Raw genomic sequence first — 25337 nt, forward strand, 5'->3', positions numbered from 1 at the left:
TTTTCAAGAAATCCACATACTAAATAGTTTGCATAGTCAGCAAACCATGGAATTTCATTATAATCTATCTTCAATACATATTCATCAGGAAATTTGTCTTGTATGGCCGATTCATTTAGAACTTCTAATTCGGGATTTTCAAGACGAGAAAGATGATCAGCGGCGAGATTTTATGCTCCTCTTTTATCTCGGATTTCAATATCGAACTCTTGTAAGAGTAAGATCCAACGGATTAATCTTGGTTTGGCATCTTGTTTTGAAAATAGGTATCTAAGAGCATAATGGTCAGTATAGACCACCGTTTTAGCTAGAACGAGATATGAACGAAATTTGTCAAAAGCAAAGACAATAGCAAGGAGTTCTTTTTCAGTAGTTGTATAGTTCGTTTGTGCTCCTTGTAACATCTTACTAGCATAATATATAGGTTGAAATCGTTTTTCAATCCTTTGTCCTAAAATGGCTCCCATTGCAAAATCACTTGCATCGCACATTAGTTCAAATGGAAGATTTCAATTTGGTGTTATCATGATCGGCGCATTAGTGAGTTTCTCTTTAAGAATATTAAAAGATTTGATACATTCATCTGAAAAGATGAATGAAGCATCCTTTTCTAGGAGTTTATTCATAGGAGTGGCAATTTTAGAAAAATCCTTTATGAAACGTCGGTAAAAACCGGCATGCCTTAGAAAACTCCTAACTCCACTAACATTGGTGGGATGTGGAAGTTTAGCAATTACATCTACTTTAGCTCTATCCACTTCAATTCCTTCTTTTGAAATTTTATGTCCAAGAACGATGCCTTCTTTAACCATGAAATGGCATTTCTCCCAATTAAGTACTAGATTTGATTGTTCGCATCTAATAAGCATTCGTTCCAGATTAACTAGACATGATTCAAATGTATCACCGAAGACTGAAAAGTCATCCATGAAAACTTCCATGCATTCTTCTATCATGTCGTGAAAAATTGCCATCATGCACCTTTGAAAGGTTGCAGGGGCGTTGTAAAGTCCAAATGGCATGCGTTTGTAAGCAAAAGTACCATAAGGGCACGTGAATGTGGTTTTCTCTTGATCTTCGGGTGCTATTGGAATTTGAAAATATCTGGAAAATCCATCTAGAAAACAATAGTAACTATTTTCGGCTAGCCTTTCCAACATTTGATCAATGAAAGGTAAGGGAAAGTGATCTTTTCTGGTGGCGTCATTTAATTTTCTATAATCAATACATACACGCCATCCTATTACAGTCCTAGTAGGAATAAGCTCATTTTTTTCATTTGTAATGACAGTCATGCCACCCTTCTTAGGCACGCATTGAACTGGGCTTACCCATGGACTATCAGAAATTGGATATATTAAACCTGCATCTAGTAGTTTAATAATTTCTTTCTTAACTACATCTTGCATATTAGGATTTAGTCTTCGTTGGCGTTGCACATACGTTTTATGACCTTCTTCCATAAGGATTTTATGTGTGCAATACGAAGGACTTATTCCTCTAATATCATGAATCTTCCATGCAATGGCTGGTTTATGAGCTTTCAACACAGAAATGAGTTGTGATTTCTCATTTTCAGTAAGAGAAGACGATATTATTACAGGTAATTTAGATTCACCATGTAAATAAGCGTATTCCAAATGGTTTGGAAGTGGCTTTAACTCTAATTTCGGAGGTTCTTCTATCGATGATTTATATTGATATCTGTCTTCTTCTTTTAGCATTTGAATTTCTTCTGTTGTTGGTTCATATCCATTAGCTATAAGTGTAGCTAACATTTCAACTTCATCAATTGGTTCAGTTCCTTCTCCTAAAGAACATTCTCCTGTTCCTTGTAATTCTGGAAATTCTTCTAATAATTCTGCATGTGCATCTATAGTTTGAATATAATAACATGTATCATCTGCAGATTGTGGTTGTTGCATTGCTCTATCAACTGAAAAGGTAACAATCTCATCCTCTATACTTAGGGTCAATTACTTACCGAACACGTCTATCATTGCTTTAGCGGTGTTTAAGAATGGTCTTCCTAATATGAGAGGAACTTGAGAATCTTCTTCCATATCCAGAACAACAAAATCTACTGGAAATACTAAAGTACCAACTTTAACTAGCATGTTCTCCATTATCCCTCTAGGATATTTTATTGATCTATCGGCTAGTTGTATGCTTATTCTTGTTGGTTTCAATTCTCCAAGGTCTAGTTTAGCGTATAGTGAATACGGCATTAGATTTATACTAGCACCTAAGTCTGCCAATGCTTCTATTGAACTAAGACTACCCAGAAAACATGGAATTGTGAAACTTCCTGGATCAGATAGTTTTTCTGGTATCTTATTCAACAGCACTGCTGAACAATTAGCGTTCATAGTAACAGCCGAGAGTTCTTCCATTTTCTTTCTATTCGTGATCAGATCTTTCAAGAATTTAGCATATCTAGGCATTCCTGAAATCACATCAATGAAAGGAAGATTTACATTTATCGGTTTAAACATATCCAAGAATTTGGATTGCTCGACTTCAGGTTTCTCTTTCTTCATTTTACTCGGGTAAGGAAGTGGTGGTTAGTATCGTTTAACATAAGGTTTAGCCTTAACTATGTTATTTTGATTAACCTTTTCAACTACCGGTTCTTTTTCCTTATCTTGATCAGGTTGTGGTTCTTGTGGAGTAGGAATAGCTTCATCAGAAGTTACAGGTATTTCAGGTGGTTTAAGTGTTGTACCACTTCTTGTGGTAATGGCTTTGGCTGTTTCATTCCGGGGGTTAGAATTTGTATCACTAGGTAAACTTCCCGGTTTTCTTTCACCTATTAACCTTGCTAGGTTACTTACTTCTTGTTCCAAGTTTTGAATAGAAGCTTGTTGATTTCTAAATGCTTGAGCATTTTGTTCATTGGTTTGTTTTTGAGATGTGAAAAACTGCGTTTGAGTTTCAACTAGCTTCGTCATCATATCTTCTAAATTCGGCTTTTTATCATCGGTTTGTGGTGGTTTGTTTTGAAAATTAGGTCTTTGCTGATTGTAAGTATTGTTGGATACTTGTTGATTGCTAGGACCTTGTTGGTTGTTGTATGAAATATTTCTATTATAATTCTGGTTTTGATTGTAGATTGGTCTTGGCGGTTGATAATTATTTTGATAATTATTTCCAGGCCTTTGGTTTAGGTGTGAAACATTCTCTCTTTGTTCCATTGTTAATTCAATACTGAGACAATCTTTTGTCAAATGTGGTCCTCCACACTGCTCACAACTAATTCGTATTGAGTGAATATCCTTAGTCATCTTTTCCATTCGTCTCTCCACATCATCTATCTTTGCGGAAATGGAATCTAAGTCATGGCTAGAATCGGCTCTAGCTGCTTTAGATGATCTAACGATATCTTTTTCTTGGTGCCACTCATGCGAGTGGGAAGCAGTGTTATCAATAATTTTGTAAGCATCAGTTTCAGTTTTCTTCATAATAGAACCACCAGCTGCTATATCTATGTCTTTCCTTGTAGTGATGTCGCATCCTTGGTAGAATATTTGTACTATTTGACAGGTGTCTAAACCATGTTGCAGACATCCTCTTAATAACTTTCCAAATCTTGTCCAAGCCTCATATAGAGTTTCATTTGGCTTCTGTGTGAACGTAACAATTTCTCCTTGAAGTCTTACGGCTTTAGATGCCGGAAAGAATTGTTTAAGAAATTTTTCAACTAAAACGTCCCATGTATCAATCGCCCCTTCAGGTAACGATTCCAACCAATCTTTGGCTTCTCCCTTTAAAGTCCAGGGAAATAACATGAGATATATCTGTTCATCCTCAACTTCTCGGATTTTAAATAGTGTGCAGATCCTATTAAAGGTACGAAGATGTTCATTTGGATCTTCCTTCGGTGCACCACTAAATTGGCATTGATTAGTCACCATGTGTAGAATTTGTCCTTTGATTTCATAATCTGGTGCATTAATGTCAGGATGAGTAATTGCGTGACCTTGGCCAGTGCGTTTAGCTCTCATTCGGTCTTCCATACTTAAAGGTTCCAGATTCTCCATAATTGAATTTGTTGAATCGGAATCACTAGAGGATTCTGATTTAATGGTTCGTTCCTCAACAATCTCTGTTTGAATGATTGGTGGTTCCGGAGGAAAATTTAATGGTTCAGGATCTATGAATCGTCCCTGAATATTCTCCGGATTCTCAATTGTGAGGTCGGGTTCAAAAAATGGATTATCGGAAATTTGAACTGGAGTACTTGGTCGACTGGATGACGATTCTAAAGAAAAATCAACAGCAGTAATATTTGCTAAATATCTTGATCTAGTTACAGGTGGTGAACGTACAAAAGGTGGTGAACGTCTTGCTAGGTGTATTCACTGAATATCCTATTAGTTTTTAAAAAGGAAAGAAAAATTATATAAGTTATCCAATTAATAGACTTTTCTGATTTTGCCCACGTTTCGAATAGCCAAAAGATGCAGCAGAGGGGCAGGATTCGTTTGGTCTCAATATAATTGAGGACTGTTTGGCTCCAATAACCCGGTCCACGTACAAATCCAACTATTACTACGAACCAGAAAATTTTGATGTCTATCAATTTAACCACTTAAAATAAATTTTCGTAATTTTAAGAAATTTAGATAAGAAGTAGAATAAAAAATCTATGTCCTAAAACTAGAATGACGAGAAATAAGAAAGAAAAAGAGTGCGTCGGAAAAAGATCAAAAAATAAAAATAAGAAAGAAAAAGAGTGACTTATAGAACTTAAAAACACTAGACTAACCCAACATTATTACTATCACTAACTTAAAATTATAATCGCAAATTGAGATTACTAATTGGAATGATAATTGATACATAGGTAAAAGGTGTCTAAAAATATTAAAGCTTACAAGAAAAACTATATCCCAAATGGCAATAACTTAAAAAGAAACTAAAACTTAAATAGGCGTCGCAAAATTCTAAAGTACCTAAATTTTAGTCTAAAGAAAAAGCACTTAAGGAATTTTACGGTAAAGCCTAAAAATCTAGAAGTAAAAAATAACTATGGCAAAAACTAAGTTTAAAACTAAAAACTAGCGAAAAATACAAATATTACGCTAAAACAATTAAAAGGGACAAAATATAAAAATATACTAAAAGTTGTAAAAAGTACAATTTTTATAAAAATATTATTTTTATATTATTTATTTTATAAAACTATTACTTTTATATATATAAACAAAACTAATTAAAAATAATTATTACAAATTAATTAAATCTTAAACTTAAATAATAAATTAATTAACCCTAAATACTAATTAATTAATAATAATAATAATTAAAACTCCGTAATAAATGCCAAATTAGGGTTGTTGTGTGCCCGTGTCAGACGGCTCCGCGAGTTGCGGTATTTTCTTCTTCAAACTCCGCGAGTCGCGGGATATGAAAATTCAGATGAAAGGCTGGTTTCGACAGGTTTTGTTTTACTTTTTTTTTATATTTTCTGTTTAAATATTTAAATAAAATATTTATAAAAACTAAATAAAAACTTATGTTTTAAAAACTAAAATAAAAATAGAAATACTTTATAATAAAAATCTTAAAACTAGATTTATATATTTATTTATTTTTTTTCGGTTTTTAATTTTATGTTCTAAATAAACACAAAATATTTAAAAAAAACTTATATTTTTATAAAATAAAAATAAAGAAACTTTATAAAACTTAAATATTTAATAAACTCTTAAAAATATTTATATTTTTGTTTTCTTTTTATGTTTTCGAATAATTAACACGTATTTTTACAAAAGTTTATTTTTTTTTAATATTTAGCGTTGCGCTTTCGGCGTTTAAGGTCCCCGGCAGCGGCGCCAAAAATACTTGATGTTATGCAAGGTGTATATAAAATAGCTTTATATTTTACAAGGAAATACTATTAAATACGATACAATTTTACACAAGATATTTATTTATTTATTGAATGGATATACTTAAACCTTGCTACAACACTTATAGGCAGTGTACCTAATCGTACAGTAGTGTAGTTTTAGTAAGTCCGGTTCGTTCCACAGGGAATCTTTTTCACAAAGCTTAACGCTATATTAGTTTAAATTTATAAAAATACAAATATATATATATAAGTAATATTATTATTATAAAGGGGGGTTTTTACCGTTTAATGACCGGTTTGTCGATTTTAAAACTTTAGTCGCAGTTAAAACCAAATGTAAAATATTAAAAAGATTTAATTTAATGCGTAAAGTAAATAACGATAATGAAATTGCGAATAATAAAAGTGCGATAAAATAAACTTGCGATAATTAAAAAGTACGATAATTAAAGGTGCAATTAAATACAATAACAATAAATAAAAATGCGATAATTAGAAGTGCAATTAAATATAAAATAAAGGAAATTAAATATGAAATAAAAGAATTATGCTTATTTAAACTTCCGTAATCATGATGTTTGACGTGTTGATTTTAGTTTTATGCCCATGGGTTAATTGTTCTTTATCCTGGATTATTTAATATGTCCATACGGATTTGTCCATAATAGTCCATCAGTCATAAATATAAAGAGCGAAATCCTTTGTCAAATTATTCTTATTCCCGAAGTCAAATATTCCAACTAATTGGGGATTCGAATTGTAACAAGGTTTTAATACTTTGTTTAATGAATACACCAGGTTATCGACTGCGTGTAAACCAAGGTTTTACTACTTTGTTAACAATTACACCAATTACCCTTGAATGTAATTCACCCCTGTTTCAACAAGTCTATTAACTATTAATCCAGTTCCGTGTTCGGTAAATTGAATAATTATTGGTATTTATAGATATCCCGCCCACCGTACCCAGTCAAGCGTATGTGGTTATATATAAATACGTCGAATTATAAGTTTGTATATTAAATTAACAAGGTATTGTTTGGTTAATATAAAACCCATTAATAGCCCATAGTCTAATTTCCACAAGTGTCGTTCTTTTATCCAAACCCCAATTATGGTACAAGGCCCAATTACCCAATTTTAGTAATTAGCCCAACATCATGATTACTTCGGATTAAATAAGCATAATAATAACTTAGCTACGAGACATTAAATTAAAAAGGTTGAACATAACTTACAATGATTAAAAATAGCGTAGCGTTACACGGACAGAATTTTGACTTACACCCTTACAACATTCGTTAACATACCCTTATTATTAGGATTAAAATTAAAATTAAAATATAAATTATAAATATAAATATTACGTATAGATATAGAGAGATTGATATATTATATTTTAAAATGATCAGAATTCGTTTGCTTTTATAGGGAATTGAGTTCAGGGGGTCTCCGCGACTCGCGTAATTTTTGCACTGCAAACTCCGCAACTCGCGGAGTCTGCTTTTACAGCTCACACAAGTTTGGAGCCTTTCTTGCCGACGGTTTATAATATATTATATAATATATAAATAATTATAAGAATTATTCAAATATTATATTATATTTATGTGCATAGTTGACTTGTAATTTTTAGTCCGTTGCGTCGAGCGTTGAGAGTTGACTCTGGTCCCGGTTCCGGATTTTCGAACGTCCTTGCGAATAATTTAATATCTTGTACTTTGCATTTTGAATCTTGTACTCTTGTAATTTCGAGACGTTTCTTATCAATAATTGGAACCTCTTTGATTGTATTTTGTACTTTTGTGCTTTTTGGACCTTTGTGTCTTCAATTCGTCGAATCTGCCTTTTGTCTTCACCTTTTATTATTTAAACGAATATCACTTGTAAATAGAACAATTGCAACTAAAAGCTTGTCTTTCTTGGGGAATAATGCTATGAAATATATGTTCGTTTTTAGCATTATCATATGCTTTAACATTAACATATGTGCAATCTTAGATATTCTAAGGTACTGCTAATTGGATTAGAGGTCTCTCCTTTGCGATCACTTACTCAACCCCGGATCATCTTACAACATCTCAAGAATATTGCTTTTGACGCGAATCATGCTTTTAAGAAAGGCCAGTGTTCACTGAACTCTATATTGCCTACTCTAATCACAACCTAAATGGGCAGCTCTTCTCTGATGAATAGATGATTATTCGTACGTAGGTACTATATCCCTATTGTGACGTTAAGTACACATAACTACTTACCTCTATCCTAGGGTTGATCAAGTCCTAATACTAGGTTATAGCCACGTGAATAAGCAGAAAGGGTGATCCGTAAATTAGACTTCTAAACCGTCAAGGTTTTAGCATAACAATAGCATAAGTTTCAGATAAAATATTCAACACATAATAAACATTTGCAACGGATAGACAAGCATGCAAGATGAAAGCAACGTAAAGTAACAAGATAACTTTATTAAATTAAGGAAAGCGTTCACCGTATACACACGAGATCTGGACCATTACAAGTGCTGACATCCTCTAGACTGCTCCTATTACAATCTTCGGCGTTCACCTCCGGGTACTTAATTTCCCGCTCAGAGGTGAGAAGGCCTCTGAAAGCTCTAGTGAGAGAAAGTGTATTGTAGTGAGAGAGTGAACAGAGGTGTGTTGAAAATGGATGACAAAAAGCCTTTAAATAGAAATGAAAATTGCCTGCAAACGGCTGGCATGCCGTTTTTCAAGCCGTTTGTAAGTCCCGTTTGACCATGTAGCCCGTTTCTTGTGCCCGCTTGCCTTGGCCATATGGCAGGCCTTTTCCAATTATGGCAGGCCGTTTGGCAAGCCGTTTGGCCTGCCTGACTTGCTGAATTCAATGAATCATAACTTGATTTCTTGTCTTTCACCGTTTTCGCTCTAGAATCTTCGTTTTAGTTCTGATTTTCTTGATTCTTCTTGCATCGTCTTTGTAATTACTTTATCTACAAATTTAACCGAAAAAGCGATTATTTTGCTGACAAAGTTTGGAACTTTATGTTTCTGGGTCTCAATATCGGGGGTAAAACGTGACTTTTTAGCCGATATCATAGCTCTTAAATTATGGCATAATCTGAATTATGTCATTATATAATTTATTGTTATGTTATGGCATTCTATATTGTTATATTATTTGTTTATGGAAAAATAACCAAATACTCATATTTGCAATATAAACATAGCATACTACATTTTGTTGAGAGTTATATTTACAGCTCATAACAATAATTGATTGATAAACTCGGTTAATTTTGCACAGTTATTTTACTCAATCGTGCAACGCATGGGCTCTAAAACCTAATATATACACCACGGGCTCTTAAACTCAAAAGAGTAATTGTTTGAAAAAATCAATCTTTTCACGATTATTCATTTTCTAGTTATCTTGCGAAAATAAGCCTAATCTACAATTGAAAATGTCATAACCCGACCTTAACCATAAGGACGAATACAATAACATATGATTTCATCGCGAGGTATTGACCTCTATATGCGACGTTTTTCAAAAACTGCATTCGTTTTTACAATACAAACCATAACTTTTATTACAAATACAAGGTTTAAACAAGATAATAATGATTATCGTTTAGCGATAATCTTAGACTTACAAACTTTACATGTGATAATAACAATACGACTTCCAACATATTTTACATTACAAATCCTCCGATATGCAGTTTTATTTTTGACACAAATATGCATACTCAAGATCTTGCTTAAATTCAACATGTTGCAGCGGAAGCTTTTAGTTATCACCTGAGAATAAACATGCTTAAAACGTCAACATAAAGTTAGTGAGATATAGGTTTAATGCCGGCAGCGTTATAAATATAGACCACAAGATTTCATATATAAACGTTTTAATAAAGATATTCTAAGTTGTTGAGCACTTGATAACCATACTTAACATTTAATCAACGTCGCATATTCCCTTTATTATGAAATCTTACTACACCGTAAAAGTGTAGTCAACAAAACGAAGTACTGTGCAACCGTTGAATACTGGTCGTCCAGTCCGGTTGGGGTTGTCAGGCCCGATAGATCTATCAACAGGATTCGCGTTTACAATACCTCATGTAAATAGTAGTTACCAAGTTACAGGGAAGTATGCCAGTGGTACAACTCAACGTAGAATATATATTTTTAATCACTTGTGTCCATAACGTAAATCATAAAATGCATGTATTCTCATCTCGAAATATTTAGAGTTTAAAAGTGGGACTATATACTCACCTTTTCCTTGAAGGTATTTAACTCGACTTGGTCTCCGATAGATATCACGAACCTAACCATATATATAATATATCAACATATTTTCTTTTCAAGTAATCGTTACATATATATATACTTATAATACTTTTAATATTTTCTTAGTCCGTAGTTAGCAGTCTGTTGTTAATGGTCCACAATTAGTTGCTCAATAAAATAAATAAAGACCCCATCGTATTCGTATTGATCAGAATTAATCTCGACCCATGGTACCATGTTGTCAAATGACGTGTTGCGTACATAAAGTACCGTGTTGTCAGATGACGTGTTGCGTACAATCATGAGGTCTTATGATTAATCTTCTCGTGTTGTTTACGGGTGGTCCTGAAATATATAAAATCAAATCATAAGTAAATATATATTAAATATTATGTTAATTAGCCAAGATATGATTAATTCTATTTTGTCATAATATGATATATTACAGGTTTTGAAGTGTTTTAAAAATCAAATTAGAAGGATCTATTTAGTTTGCGAACAGGTTTGAAATCATTCAAACTATGTTCTTGTTGTTAAAAATTTTATAACACAAAATAAGATAGCTATATAAATATGAATCGAATAAGATTATGAATAAGGTTACTACCTCAAGTTACTTGGATAAAGCTATTGGAAAAGATAGAAAATAATCTTGATCAAACTTTCTTATGATGATTATAGGTTGTTCATGAAGCTAGTTCTTCATGAGTATTTGCTGAGATTGTGAAGAACACTTAGAGTTCCTAAGAGTGTGTTTTTGGTTAGAGAAAGATGGTTGTAAGAATGAAATTAAAAACCAAGGTGATGGTGATACTTATAGGACAGTTTGGTTGTTGAGGGAACAAGGACAAATTATTGTGTTGAATTTTTGAGTAATAATGTATGCTAGCTTACAAATAAGATTCCCTCTTATCTAGGGTAGATCTAAGGCTGATAAGGATATTGATTTGATGTGTATTTACCAATAGTAAATACGTATAGATGATGGGTATGATACGGTATTTACCAATAGTCAAACAAGTGTGCACTCCACACTTCCCCAAACTTGTTCGATATTTATCAAGATTATTTTAGTTACAAATTAATCCCATTACACTTAAATCATATTGGTGACATAAATCACAACACATTATAGATTGTAAGTATATATGTCAAAGAACGTTACATATAGTTATCGTTTTGAAAACTTAAGTTAGTGGTCTCAAAGTATACTTATAACTCATTGTTGTTAGTTCACAATGAAATGTTAAACCATCCTTAAATCATGTTAAATATGTATAGATATGTACATATACATAATCGTATAATTATCGTGTGTTATATAGTTCATGATATCATCGGTCAAATTGGACGGTCAAACGTTGTGTAAAACTCTTTTCAAAAATATAAGTCTCAACAGTTTGGATTGCTTATCATGTTGGTAAGGTTTAATTTATGTAAATATTAATCTCATAAGTATAGAACGATCAGAAAATTCCGGGTCGTTACAGAAAAGTTTTCGAAAAATTCTCCAGAAAAATTTTGCCCGATTTTGTGGGGAATGTAGTGACTTCAAATATGTGTTTTGCGACCATTAATACTCATCAAAATGAAACTACACTATCATATATTAGCATTCAATAGGAAATTTAGAAACAAAAACAAAAATAAGGTTATGAAACTAGAGAAATAAAAAAGCGGCAAAAAATACTCGATCAATAAAACCAAGACATTATAAAAGGAGCAACGTTTTGTAGCTAGTGGTGAGATAGTAGCACCAACATAATTCTCGATGTACGTAAATACAATATTAGATAAAACCAAGTATCGTAGTGGTATTTAAACATGCACAACAATTCACATGTGAAGGTATTACTTATCGTAAGATTTAAATGTGCAAAATTCACCTTTAAAAATGGTAAAATGTCATTTTCGGCATCTAAACTGCTTCAAACGGGGGAAAGCCTTAAGGAAGTTTTTCTCGTAGCGCCGTTTTATAGTTATCTTGCGAAAATGGGCCTAATATGCAATTGAAGATTTTTTGGAAAATTCTCCACAAAGTTTTACTCGATTTTGTGTGGAATGTAGTGACTTCAAATATGTGTTTTGCGGTCATTAATTATCATCAAAACGAAACTACACTCTCATATATTCGCATTTAATATGATATTTAGAAACAAAAACAAAAGTAAGGTTATGAATCTAGAGAAATAAAAAAGCGGCTAAAAATACTCGAACAATGAAACCAAGACATTATAAAAGCAGCAAGGTTTTTCTAGCTAGTGGTGAGATAGTAGCCCCAACATGATTCTCGATGTACCTAAATACAATATTAAATAAAAACAAGTATCATAGTGGTATTTAAACGGGCACAATAATTCACATGTGAAAGTATTACTTATCCTAATATCTAAAAGTGCAAAATTCACCTTTAAAAATAGTAAAATGTCATTTTTTGAATCTAAACTGCTTTAAACCTGGGAAAGCCTTAAGGAAGTCTTGCTCATAGCGTCGTTTACTAGTTATTTTGCGAAAATAGGCCTAATCTGCAATTGAAATGTTTTTGGAAAATTCTCCACAAGATTTTGCTCGATTTTGTGGGGAATGTAGTAACTTCAAATATGTGTTTTGCAGCCATTAATTGTAATCAAAACGAAACTACACTCTCATATATTCACATTTAATATGAAATTTAGAAACAAAAATGTTATGAATCTAGAGAAGAAAAAAAGCGGCTTAAAATACTCGAACAATAAAACCAAGACGTTATAAAAGCAGCAACGTTTTGTAGCTAGTGGTGAGATAGTAGCCCCAACATGATTCTCGATGCACCCAAATACAATATTAAATAAAAACAAGTATCATAGTGGTATTTAAACGGGCACAATAATTCACATGTGAAGGTATTATCCCAAGATCTAAAAGTGCAAAATTCACCTTTAAAAATAGTAAAATGTCATTTTCGGCATCTAAACTGCTTCGAACGGGGGAAAGCCTTAAGAAAGTTTTGCTCGTATGTAACGATCCAAAAATTTCAAGGAAAAGCACTAGGAAGGCCGCTCCTAGGTTCAGGAGCGCCGCTCCTAGACGGGGAAAAGTTGGGTCTTTTATTTAAATTGTGAAATAAATGATAGAGGCTTTTTGGTAATTTGTGATGTCAGTTTTGGAGGCTAAATGAGCAGATGCTACCCCCAACCACTCATTCTTCTTCTTCCTTAAAACACACACAAACTAGAGTGACAAAGTTCTAGTGAGATAGAGTTTGAATTGGAAGGGAAGAAGGTGGAATCTCACCAAGGTGCAAGTATTAATCTCGTTCATCTTGCTTTTAGCTACGAGGTGATACTAATGGTGAGTCCTAACTCCGATTTTCTTTCAATTTGAGGTTGGGGCTTGGGATTGCATGTTATTGATTTAGCTCATCTAGCTCACAAATGGGTGTTTGGAGCTAGTATGGGTGTTGATTGACCCTTGTTGGTAGGTTTTGGGTTGGAAAACGGGTTAGTCATGTGTATACTTACAATGGGCATAATCACAAGTATTGTTGACTTTGTTGGTGAATGGAACCCAAATGGGTGTTCTTGGTAGTTGATTTTGGGTGTAAACCCTAATTGAGTCAAAATGGGTCAATCGGGGTCAAGACGTGCTTTTAACCCTTGACCATAAGAGGTATTGGGTTGATTTTGGGACCAAAACACTAGTTTTTAGTGATTTGGGGGTATTGGGTCTTGTTTGACCTAGTTGGTGTTTTGGGTGCAATTTGGGTCAAAGTTACACTTGTGGGTTTCGGGTCAAGCTACTAGTGTTCATAGCTTGATGTTGTGTGATTTATGCTACGTAACTTGATTTTGGAGCAATCTTGAAGTCCTAGCTTGGTTTTGACTCATCTAATTGTTCAATGTGAGTGGAGTATTTATATGTGCATGTATATAAGTTGTTTGCTTGCGGGGATTAGTGGCGAGTACTATCCAATTGTGAAGGATTTTACTCTTTGTTGGCCACTTAGTGCATTATGGTTAGTGATGTCTCTAATTATGACTCACTCTTTGTTGGCCACATTGTGTTTGGGAAAAGTGGTGAGTGTGATTACCTTGAAGTCCACTCTTTGTTGGCCGCTTGTGAGGATGCGGAAAGTGTTACCAATTGAGACCACACTTTTCGTTAACCACATTCGGGTGTACATGGTGGTGTTATCTGGGAGACGCCTTTGTTGGCTACGTATACGGGTTGTTGGTGCTATTCATTTGATGATTAGCACATTTGGGAATGGTTAACGATTTTTACGTTTGTATGATATATTTCGGTTATATTCTTGTTTATGTAATTTAACATGCTAGCTTGTACTCGGTTGTGTATGATTGCTTAAGTGATGCTATCTTGTATGCGGTTATGTGTAGGTGGCGCAAGTAAGTAATTTATGTATGTATGCATATAAGTATTGCACTCACTAAGCATTGTAGCTTACTCCTTTCGTTGTTTACTTTTTAGATTGTGGTGCATCGAAGGACAAGGGTAAGAGTTTAGCCTAGCTTGCTTGTGGTGGATTTTTGGAAGGCACTTTCGGTAAAGGTCCCGACGGTCATGCTCAATAATGTTATGTTGTGTTTTGTAAGACTTAAACATGGAACAAATGTATTTTGACTCATTTGATCTTGTACTTGGGTTCTTTGAATTCGAAATTGTGTTTGGGTGTTGAGTTGGCAAGACACTTAGTCAAAATTTCGAAACTGCACCACCCAGGTACAGGAGCGCCGCTCCTATGGAAAAAGCCCCGCTCCTGGACAGTTTTTGGTGGTCTTTTTGGTCAGTGGGTAGAAGCGCCGCTTTTGGTGACAAAAGCGCCACTCCTGAGTTACAAAAGCGCCGCACCTGATTTTGTTGCGCCGCTCCTGTCCCCCTTTTTAAAAAAAAAAACTTTGGGAATTTAATTAATGGGTTGGAGTCGTTTCAAGTGGTATCAGAGCATGACCTAAGGGAACTAGGTTGCCTTGGGATGGGAGCCTAGACTTAGGTTGAATGGGCGTTTATGCATGACTTGTCGGGTTTCGGGACCACGGAATGGGTGTAGGCACTTTAGAGCTTGTGCGTTAATGTTTGTGTGTTTTCGGTTAACATCAAGTGAGGTGGTCGTTGTATCAAGGAGTTTGATAGGATTTGCAAATGTATTAAAGATTGGCCACCATTAGTACGGTTGCACGTCGTGTCAAATGAATGAAGTACGACTGGCATCAAGCAAGATGGGTTGTTAAGTTAGTTGGCGTGTCTTTTATCGTGTTCTAACCTACTTTAATTTATAGAATGAGGACACGAAGTGGTGTGGATCGTGAGGGCCCGAGTAATGATGAAAGGACCCGTTCATATACATTATAAACGATTCACAATAGTTGATAACATCGCGAGGTATTTGACCTCTATATGATACATTTTACAAACATTGTGAAAGGACCCATTCATATACATTATAAACGATTCACAATAGTTGATTACATTGCTAGGTATTTGACCTCTATATGATACATTTTACAAACATTGCATTCGTTTTTAAAAGACAATCTTTCTTTACATCAAAAATTGACAGGCATGCATACCATTTCATAATATCCACTATCCAACTATAAATTGATTTAATAATAATCTTTGATGAACTCAATGACTCGAATGCAACGTTCTTTGAAATATGCTATGAAAGACTCCAAGTAATATCTTTAAAATGAGCAAATGCACAGCGGAAGATTTCTTTAACACCTGAGAATAAACATGCTTTAAAGTGTCAACCAAAAGGTTGGTGCGTTCATTAGTTTATCATAATCATTTATTTCCATCATTTTAATAGACCACAAGAATTTCATTTCCAGTTCTCATAAATATACGTCCCATGCATAGAGACAAAAATAATCATTCATATGGTGAACATCTGGTAACCGACATTAACTAGATACATATAAGAATATCCCCTATCATTTCGGGATCCTCCTTCAGTCATGATATAATTTCGAAGTACTAAAGCATCCGGTACTTTGGATGGGGTTTGTTAGGCCCAATAGATCTATCTTTAGGATTCGCGTCAATTAGGTTATCTGTTCCCTAATTCTTAGATTACCAGACTTTAATAAAAAGGGGCATATTTGATTTCGATAATTCAACCATAGAATGTAGTTTCAATTACTTGTGTCTATTTCGTCAAACATTTATAAAAGCGCATGTATTCTCAGTCCCAAAAATATAAAGGGTAAAAAGGTAAATGAAACTCACCATACTGTATTTCGTAGTAAAAATACATATAACGTCATTGAACAAGTGCAAGGTTGGCCTCGGATTCATGAACCTAAATTAATTATATATATTTATGTGTTGGTCAATATTTGTCTAACAAATTAGGTCAAGTCATAGTGTACCACAATCCTAATGCTCGAGACTAATATGCAAAAGTCAACAAAAGTAAATTTGACTCAAAATAATTTCCAAAAATCTATACATGGTTAATATATAGTTTAAATATCGTCGTTTTATATCTTTAAATATTTTTAAAAGATTTATTAGAGTAAATAATATAATTTATTTATTAATAAATAAAATTTTATATTATATTTATATAATAAAATATACTTTTATATATATTAAGTAATAAAATTTATAGGGTTCATTTAATATTATAAAGATAATATGATAGGTATTATTAATGTAAGTTATTACACGTAGTAAAATATGTTTATATCAAATATTTATTTGATAAAATAATATCTATAATGATAGTAAGTAAAAGTTGTATTATTTGTAATAATAATTATTATTATAAAAATATCAATATTTATAATTACTAAGATGACATTATGATAAAACGATAATTCTAATTATGATAACTTTAATATTTACGATAATTTTTAATATTACCTTTAAAATAATAATTCTATTTAAAATAATAATAATAATAATGATATTTTATAGTAACAATGACATTTCTATTAAAATGATAATTTTTGTTAAAATGATAGTTTTAATACTAACGATAATTTTAATAATAATAGTAATGATAAAAATAATAAGAACGATAATTTTATCTAAATCAATATCTTATAATATTTTAATTTCATCATGATACTCTTACCCATTATTTCCTAATCGTTTCATTTAATAGCTTTTAATCGTCTTTTATATCGTGTTCGTAATAATGATAATAATAGTAATCAAAATAATTAGGTGTTACAAATATTTATTTTAATTACACTAATATTAATAATGATAGTTACTATAACATTATTAACGATAATACTAATAATTATCTTAATGATAATATAGTAATAATAATAATAACAATAACAATAACCATTTTTAAATAATGATATATATATATATTAATAATGATAGTAATAATAATAATACCAATAATAATAATAATAATAATAATAATAATAATAATAATAATAATAATAATTGGATAATAATAATAATGCTAATTATAACTTTAACGATAATAACGATAGTAATAATAAAAAAAAATAACAATTTTTAATGATAAATCCTTTTATTGATAAAGATAATAATAATAATAATAAGATAAAACTAGAACGACGATAATAATAATCATTTTTAATAATAATACAAAAATTCGATAGACTATAACTTCAAATCCGTTCATCGAAATCATTCGATATCTAAATGAAAAGTTCTTAATTTTTCGCTAGCTTTCCAACGACATGCATATCTTATACCTTATCTCAGTTGCATATATAACTAATTCAGAATTCAACATAACCTAACTAAAGGCAATATCAAAAGTACAAATATGCATAATCCTATATACTCGAGCACTAGTCAGGGATACACTATTAGTATGTAAAAGTTAAATTATGAGTACTCACGTATCAATATTGAGATTCAATATTGCAGGAAAGGTACGTAGACGCAACGGAGATGATAAACACTATATTGATCTCACGAGCATACCCATGAACCATACCCAATCACCTCCATAGCTATAACCCATAATTTCCTTAATCCAATCCCACTCGAAAAACAATTTTGAAATCACTCGGACAGTACTCTGACGTAATATTTTATGTATACTAATAATATCTTGAAATAATACGGAGTAAATATATATATGTAAATCGATTGAGAGAGTTTAGAGAAAAATATTTTCAAGTTTCTTATGAAATAATGAAACCTATTGAATTCTATTTATAATAGATTTTTGAATTATTAAAGTGAATTATTAAAGTATGAATTATTAAAGTGAATTATTAAAGTATGAATTATTAAAGTGAATTATTAAAGTATGAATTATTAAAGTAAATTATTAAAGTATGAATTATTAAAGTGAATTATTAAAGTATGAATTATTAAAGTGAATTATTAAAGTTAAAGTAAAGTAAAAATAAAGTAAAGGTAAAGTTTAAGTATAGTAAAAATATAAAACTATGTACGCATAATACACGTATAAATATATATAATATTAATTTAAATCGTTATATATATTTAATAAAATAAAATATAAATATCGTTATCTTTATCATACTGGTTAAGTAATGAGTTGTCAAAAGTGGTTCTAGATATTTATAAAAGTTATATACGTTTTAATAATAAAGTTCTTTTTAAACTGAAAACGTTTTTGTACGTTTGAAACTAAATCAAATAAATATAATAATTTTGTTTTCCAAAACCAAATATATTTTTAAGAATCATTTTGTTTAAAGGTTAAAATAATGGAAATCGTTATATCATAAAATGTTTTAGAAAAGTAGAATCATATATATTCATAATAGGTTTCAAGTTTTTAAATTACAGTTTGTTGGTGAAGCATGGGATAAAGTTCAAAGGTTAAATAAACGTATGAAATCATCTTAATGAAAAATGTCGAGTTACATAACTTGTCGATATCCAACATCTAAGTTATTTACACTTCACGTTCTTACTTATAAATCACTTTACCATTTTCCGAATGTTGTCAAAAAGAATAGATTTCTTAAATCACAGTGGACCTCATAACATAGACCCGTAATCATATCATAATGTATCTGATAAATCAATCATTTGATATTATCTTCTAATTCCATCGATAAACATATTGAAACAAATACGTTCATGTAAAGTATTATATGTTTAATACTTTATTAATATTCTCAAGTTATAATATATATATACATATATATACATATTTATTTATATATAACGATTCGTGAATCGTCAGAATTTGGTCGAGGTTATAATGAATGTATGAACACAATTTAAAATTCTTGAGATTTAACTTAACAAACTTTGCTTATCGTGTCGGAATAATATAAAGATAAAGTTTAAATTTGGTTGAAAATTTCCGGGTTGTCACAGTACCTACCCGTTAAAGAAATTTCGTCCTGAAATTTGAGTGGAAAGGTCGTGAATGATAATAAGTATGTTTTCATGATGCATACAGGCTGAAAATTAGAGTTTTATCATCAGCGAATAATTTGGATAAACAATCCATTTATATGAAGAGTACGAATGAAGCTAACATAGAAGAGTGAAATGAGTAAGTGTAGATTCATCTTATCATTTGACGTAGATATGATTGATTTCCAGATTTCAAGGGATTTGAAGAAAATCTTTGTAATAAGATTTGATTCTCTGGTAACAAAATGAATTAGGATCCGCTTTAAATGCGATCGTCCATTTTAATTCTTCTGTCGGAGATTTTCTTATAAATTCACCTCCTTCATTTTCTTACAACTCACACCTTCTGTTGATGCATTTTATGCAAGTCCCTAGACATCTACCCACGTCCATTGCAGGTACAACAGTTTACAGGCCACCATGATCGTTCGTTATTATCCTATCCGTGTTTGTATGTGGTTACAGCAACTGCAGGAACGAGATTTGGATGTTTGACTATGTTAGACTTAGTCAGACGTCCGAGTGAAGCCTCACTCGTACGGCTGACAGGCTCATACGCACGGTTGATGCTGAGCTAAGTCACAATTACAACCTAAATGAGAAGACACGAGTGAGTGATCACCCGTACGGCTGATGAAGCCAACTCGTATGTGTGATGGATGAATCGTACGGGTGAGTCAACAGCAGGGGTATATAAAGTCTTATGTTCTTCATTTTAGGTTAAGCCTCTCATTTGTTACACACACTCAGATCTGGTGAGCTCCTCCGATTCTCTCTCAACCCAAATCACCCAGGTGGTGAATAATAGCTCTAGGTGTTGATCTAATCACACTTGATTTAGTTGTGGTATGACTAAATTAATCCCAAAAAGCTTAACCTATTCACTAGAGGGTTTGATTCACTTATTCCGTCATTGTGTGTGTTAAATCTGTTGATTTCTAAGTTCCTAGTCATGTTTCATCACCTTCTATTCTTTCCCCCTCAACTTATATTTTAAAGTATTCATCAATATGCTCCATCCAGTTCTGATTCTCGATATACTTATAACTTTCATATCGGTCATTCTTCTTTTTCATCTACCGGAAGAATCTATTTACTTCTACTATACTCTTGGGTTTATAGTGTTTCTAGTTCTCCCGTGTCTTTATATTGCTATATGCATCGATATATATGGTTTATAATTTTTGGTTTGTAGTTGGGCTTTATATCTTCCCTTATATTTCAAAGTCTCTGTTTCTATCTTCTATAATCATTGTCATCCACAGTTAATGCTCTCTTTTATTTGCTGCAATTTATACCCCAATTTCTATTTCGGAATTTTGTCCTTTCGTTTCTTCTTCTTGCGATTAAGCACCGCTTGTAATGGTCCAGAATTCACAGATATGAATTTTGGAATGAACATTGTTAATGTTCTAGGAAGGAATTGTGATGGCACGATCTTGACTTGTCAAATTACTAGAATACCTTGTAAAAGGCCTAATCATCAAGAAATATTTTCTTGATATTTTAGAGGCTAAATAGAATACAAGAGTCGTATAACATGGCACATGATGATGTTATGATCTGTGAATCATCACGTTCCATTTAGAAACTCAGCATGAATTACTGTAATATAATCACGTTGATCAAGTGTCATTATATTATACTAACTCATGCTTCAGTTTCCAACACTACTTCAAAAACATTCATATTTTAAACTCAAAGGTTTACAGAGTATAGGAACTAAACAGTTTCCTTTTTGATGTAATACAGATAGCGCAAAGATATAAATGATTCCAAATAAGAATAGTTATGGAAATATCTTCAGAAATATGGAGGATATTTATAATGAAAGATACGATGATATCTTAGAATTTCTAATATCAGAGGATGATGAAGAATATTGTCTGTAAGGGTTTAGTGTCAGGAGCAAGGTATTCGTTAATGACTTCAACAGACACTGAATCATTTGGATTCTTTGAAGGCAGGTTCAGTGTTTGTGATTTGTCCACAGCCTCTTTCATACTTTGCTCAATCCGTTTTCCAGTTCCAAAACTTCTCTATTTCTGAGCTTTGTTAATACACTAATCTTTATCATCAAACTTTTTACTGCTGAGGTCGTTTACAGCTTTTGTTGCTTCATCAGCATTTCGAGAACTAGTTCGCGGTTCAGAGTGTTTTTCAGAAACTTCACATTCGAAGTATGTAAGCCTTGGAAATAGACGTTATGTATAACTGTTGGCGTCAACATGCTTTGAGATTTCAAAATACTGATTGCTAATTCCCAATGATTCGTATGGCAATTCTCGTTACAAGAGGCAGATGAGTAAATGATGAGGTTTCGATAAATATAAAGATTCTTTGGAATGCCCAAGATTAGTGAAGTTGTTGGTAAGTTTATTGCTAATGTGGTGGAATATGAAAGGTTCTTCGGTAACAAAAGGGTAATCACATATATCAAAATTATGATAAGGCTACTCCGAATGAAAAAATCGAAGTTGTCTTGCTGGAGCTGTGATATAATTTGCTACTTTGCAAAAGAATTGCAAGGTTGTTTTGGCTAATAAATGCCAAAAGATCTTACACAGATATGTGTTGAATTATGACTTTGATTTCGAGAGCTTTTTAAGTACATAACTGTGGGTAATATGTGATTGGATCATCATCTCGATTGCTCATTATTTGAAGTGTCTTCAGAGATTTTCGAAGGATTTGAACACAGATTGTAATCGTTTGTATACATTTGATGTTCTAACACACTTTTGAAGTCAAAGTATAGCTTTGAAAGATGTAGGAATCTAAAAGTGATGGTACCGGTTATATCTCGAATTGAATTCTGAGATTTTAAAATCAGAATATGTAATTGGGTTTGAATGAGTATGGTTGTTTTGATTTCTATGAAAGAATGTATATTATTGTGAAAGTAGGAAGTATAATTGATAATTTGCTTAATCTGATTCGAAGAATGTAACATATTAATTGTGAATTTATATATATCTCTCGGGTATTACCTACCCGTTAAAAAATTTTCACAATTTATATTTTGTACATAAGAATTTTATTACAGTCTTTATAAAAATATATATGTATATATTCTCCTCAGATGTAACATAGATTTTAATGAGTTAATACTAAATTAAACTCATTCGATTTACGGTTGGAACTAGAATTGAATAATTCCTTGAAGGCTTTAGAGGTTACATAAGTATTTCTTCAATAATATTGAAATTATGAATCAATACTTTGTTATTTGTTGAGATGTGATGTTGGTTTTCGTTAAATTCTTGTGAACTTCGCAAAGTACGAATGATGTTATCTGAAAAGTTTCGGTTACATCAATGATGAAGTGTAAAATCAAATATATACTTGATTTATTAGGAATTGGAACTTGTTGAATTGAGACAGAGATTGTAGTTAACGATGGTTAAGTTGCGGGCGAGGGACGTACATTATTGCATATTTGTAATATGAATTAACCGAGTAGTTAAGATTCACACACAATAGCTTAGCACGGAAAGATTTATTTTTTATTTCAAAATATATATATATATATATATATATATATATATATATATATATATATATATATATATATATATATATATATATATATATATATATATAATATATATATATAATTTCTTCAGAGGGAATGAGTTAATTCTTCGTAACTTGTTGATACAATATACACGTTATTGATTCGTAATGATGTCCACAGTGATTCTTGAACTGACGGAGTTTGTGATGTTATAGGTGTTGTTGATTCTGATGTTGACTGTACTGACGATGCTGGTGACGTTGACGGTACTATTGATGTTGTTGGTAAAACAATTTTAACTTGTTAATCACACACCATTTTTGTCAGGGTTTCTACTCTTCCTTCTATCATTTTGGTTTGCTTAACTGATTTATGGTTAGGGCTAGATTAGATAATCTCTAAGACTTTAGAGATTATATAATCGCCGCAGAATGTTTCTCCAATGAAGTTATGAATTAATACTTCGTCAGTTATTGTTGTTGGTACTCCATGGTATCTATGGTGCGTTTGACGTTGATGCTCGTGGGACAGATTGTGAAGTTGAGGTTTACAACGCGGTTGTGGTTGGAGGTGGTAATGGTACTGTTGGCGTTGATGATGGTGGTACTGGTTATGCTGCTGGTGCTGCTGCTGGTGTTTGTAATCTCTGCACCATATTCTCCAAAGCCACTACCCGAGCGCAAAGTTCGTTGACTTCTTCTATTATTCCAGGATGATTGTCGGTCGGAACGAGCGGATAAATAAAATCTAGAATTTGATGTAGTATATAATCGTGACGAGATACCCTGGAAATGAGAGAGAAAATGGTGTCTCGAACAGGTTCGCCGGTAAGTGCTTCAGGTTCTTCGCCAAGAGGGCAATGTGGTGGATGGAAAGGATCGCCTTCTTCTTATTTCCAATGATTGAGGAGGCTACGAACCCATCCCCAATTCATCCAGAATAGGTGATGACTGATTGGTTGATCCATTTCGGTCATACTGCTTTCGGAGCTTGAGTGAGATTCCATTTCGGAATCCGAGTGACTTAAACTGATGACAAATTCCATTTCGTACGATTGGATAAAGGATTTTCGATATAAAATGATTTTTCGGCTATCGGGTGGTATTCTATTTACATAGGATATCTATATATAGAAATCAAAAGATTTCATAGATTACGGAGGAATTTGCGGGATATGTCAGACAAAGTTTAAGTAATAGATACGATAAGATATGATTTAGCAGATACGCTAAGATATGAATTTTGTCTATACACTACTCATGCAATTAATGTAGCAAGATGTGTCTAGACTAATAATGATAAGCAGGTAATTTCCTATGGATGATAAGCAGATGATTTCCGACTAGAAATGATAAGCAAAACTTTTGACATGCAGACACGGTCGAAGTCCAGACTCACTAATGCATCCTAACGACTTATCAGTTAGACACACTAATGCAGAACTGGTTCCCTAAGACCACTGCTCTGATACCAACTGAAAGGACCCGTTCATATACATTATAAACGATTCACAATAGTTGATTACATTGCGAGGTATTTGACCTCTATATGATACATTTTGCAAACATTGCATTCGTTTTTAAAAGACAATCTTTCTTTACATCAAAAATTGATAGGCATGCATACCATTTCAGAATATCCACTATCCAACTATAAATTGATTTAATAATAATCTTTGATGAACTCAATGACTCGAATGCAACGTTCTTCGAAATATGCTATGAAAGACTCCAAGTAATATCTTTAAAATGAGCAAATGCACAGCGGAGATTTCTTTAACACCTGAGAATAAACATGCTTTAAAGTGTCAACCAAAAGGTTCGTGAGTTCATTAGTTTATTATAATCATTTATTTCCATCATTTTAATAGACCACAAGAATTTCATTTCCAGTTCTCATAAATATACGTCCCATGCATAGAGACAAAAATAATCATTCATATGGTGAACACCTGGTAACCGACATTAACTAGATACATATAAGAATATCCCCTATCATTTCGAGATCCTCCTTCGGACATCATATAATTTCGAAGTACTAAAGCATCCGGTACTTTGGATGGGGTTTGTTAGGCCCAATAGATCTATCTTTAGGATTCGCGTCAATTAGGGTGTCTGTTCCCTAATTCTTAGATTACCAGACTTTAATAAAAAGGGGCATATTCGAGTTCGATAATTCAACCATAGAATGTAGTTTCAATTACTTGTGTCTATTTCGTCAAACATTTATAAAAGCGCATATATTCTCAGTCCCAAAAATATAAAGGGTAAAAAGGTAAATGAAACTCACCATACTGTATTTCGTAGTAAAAATACATATAACGTCATTGAACAAGTGCAAG

This window comes from Rutidosis leptorrhynchoides, chromosome 1 (assembly GCF_046630445.1).
Source record: "Rutidosis leptorrhynchoides isolate AG116_Rl617_1_P2 chromosome 1, CSIRO_AGI_Rlap_v1, whole genome shotgun sequence".
In the NCBI taxonomy this organism is placed as follows: domain Eukaryota; kingdom Viridiplantae; phylum Streptophyta; class Magnoliopsida; order Asterales; family Asteraceae; genus Rutidosis; species Rutidosis leptorrhynchoides.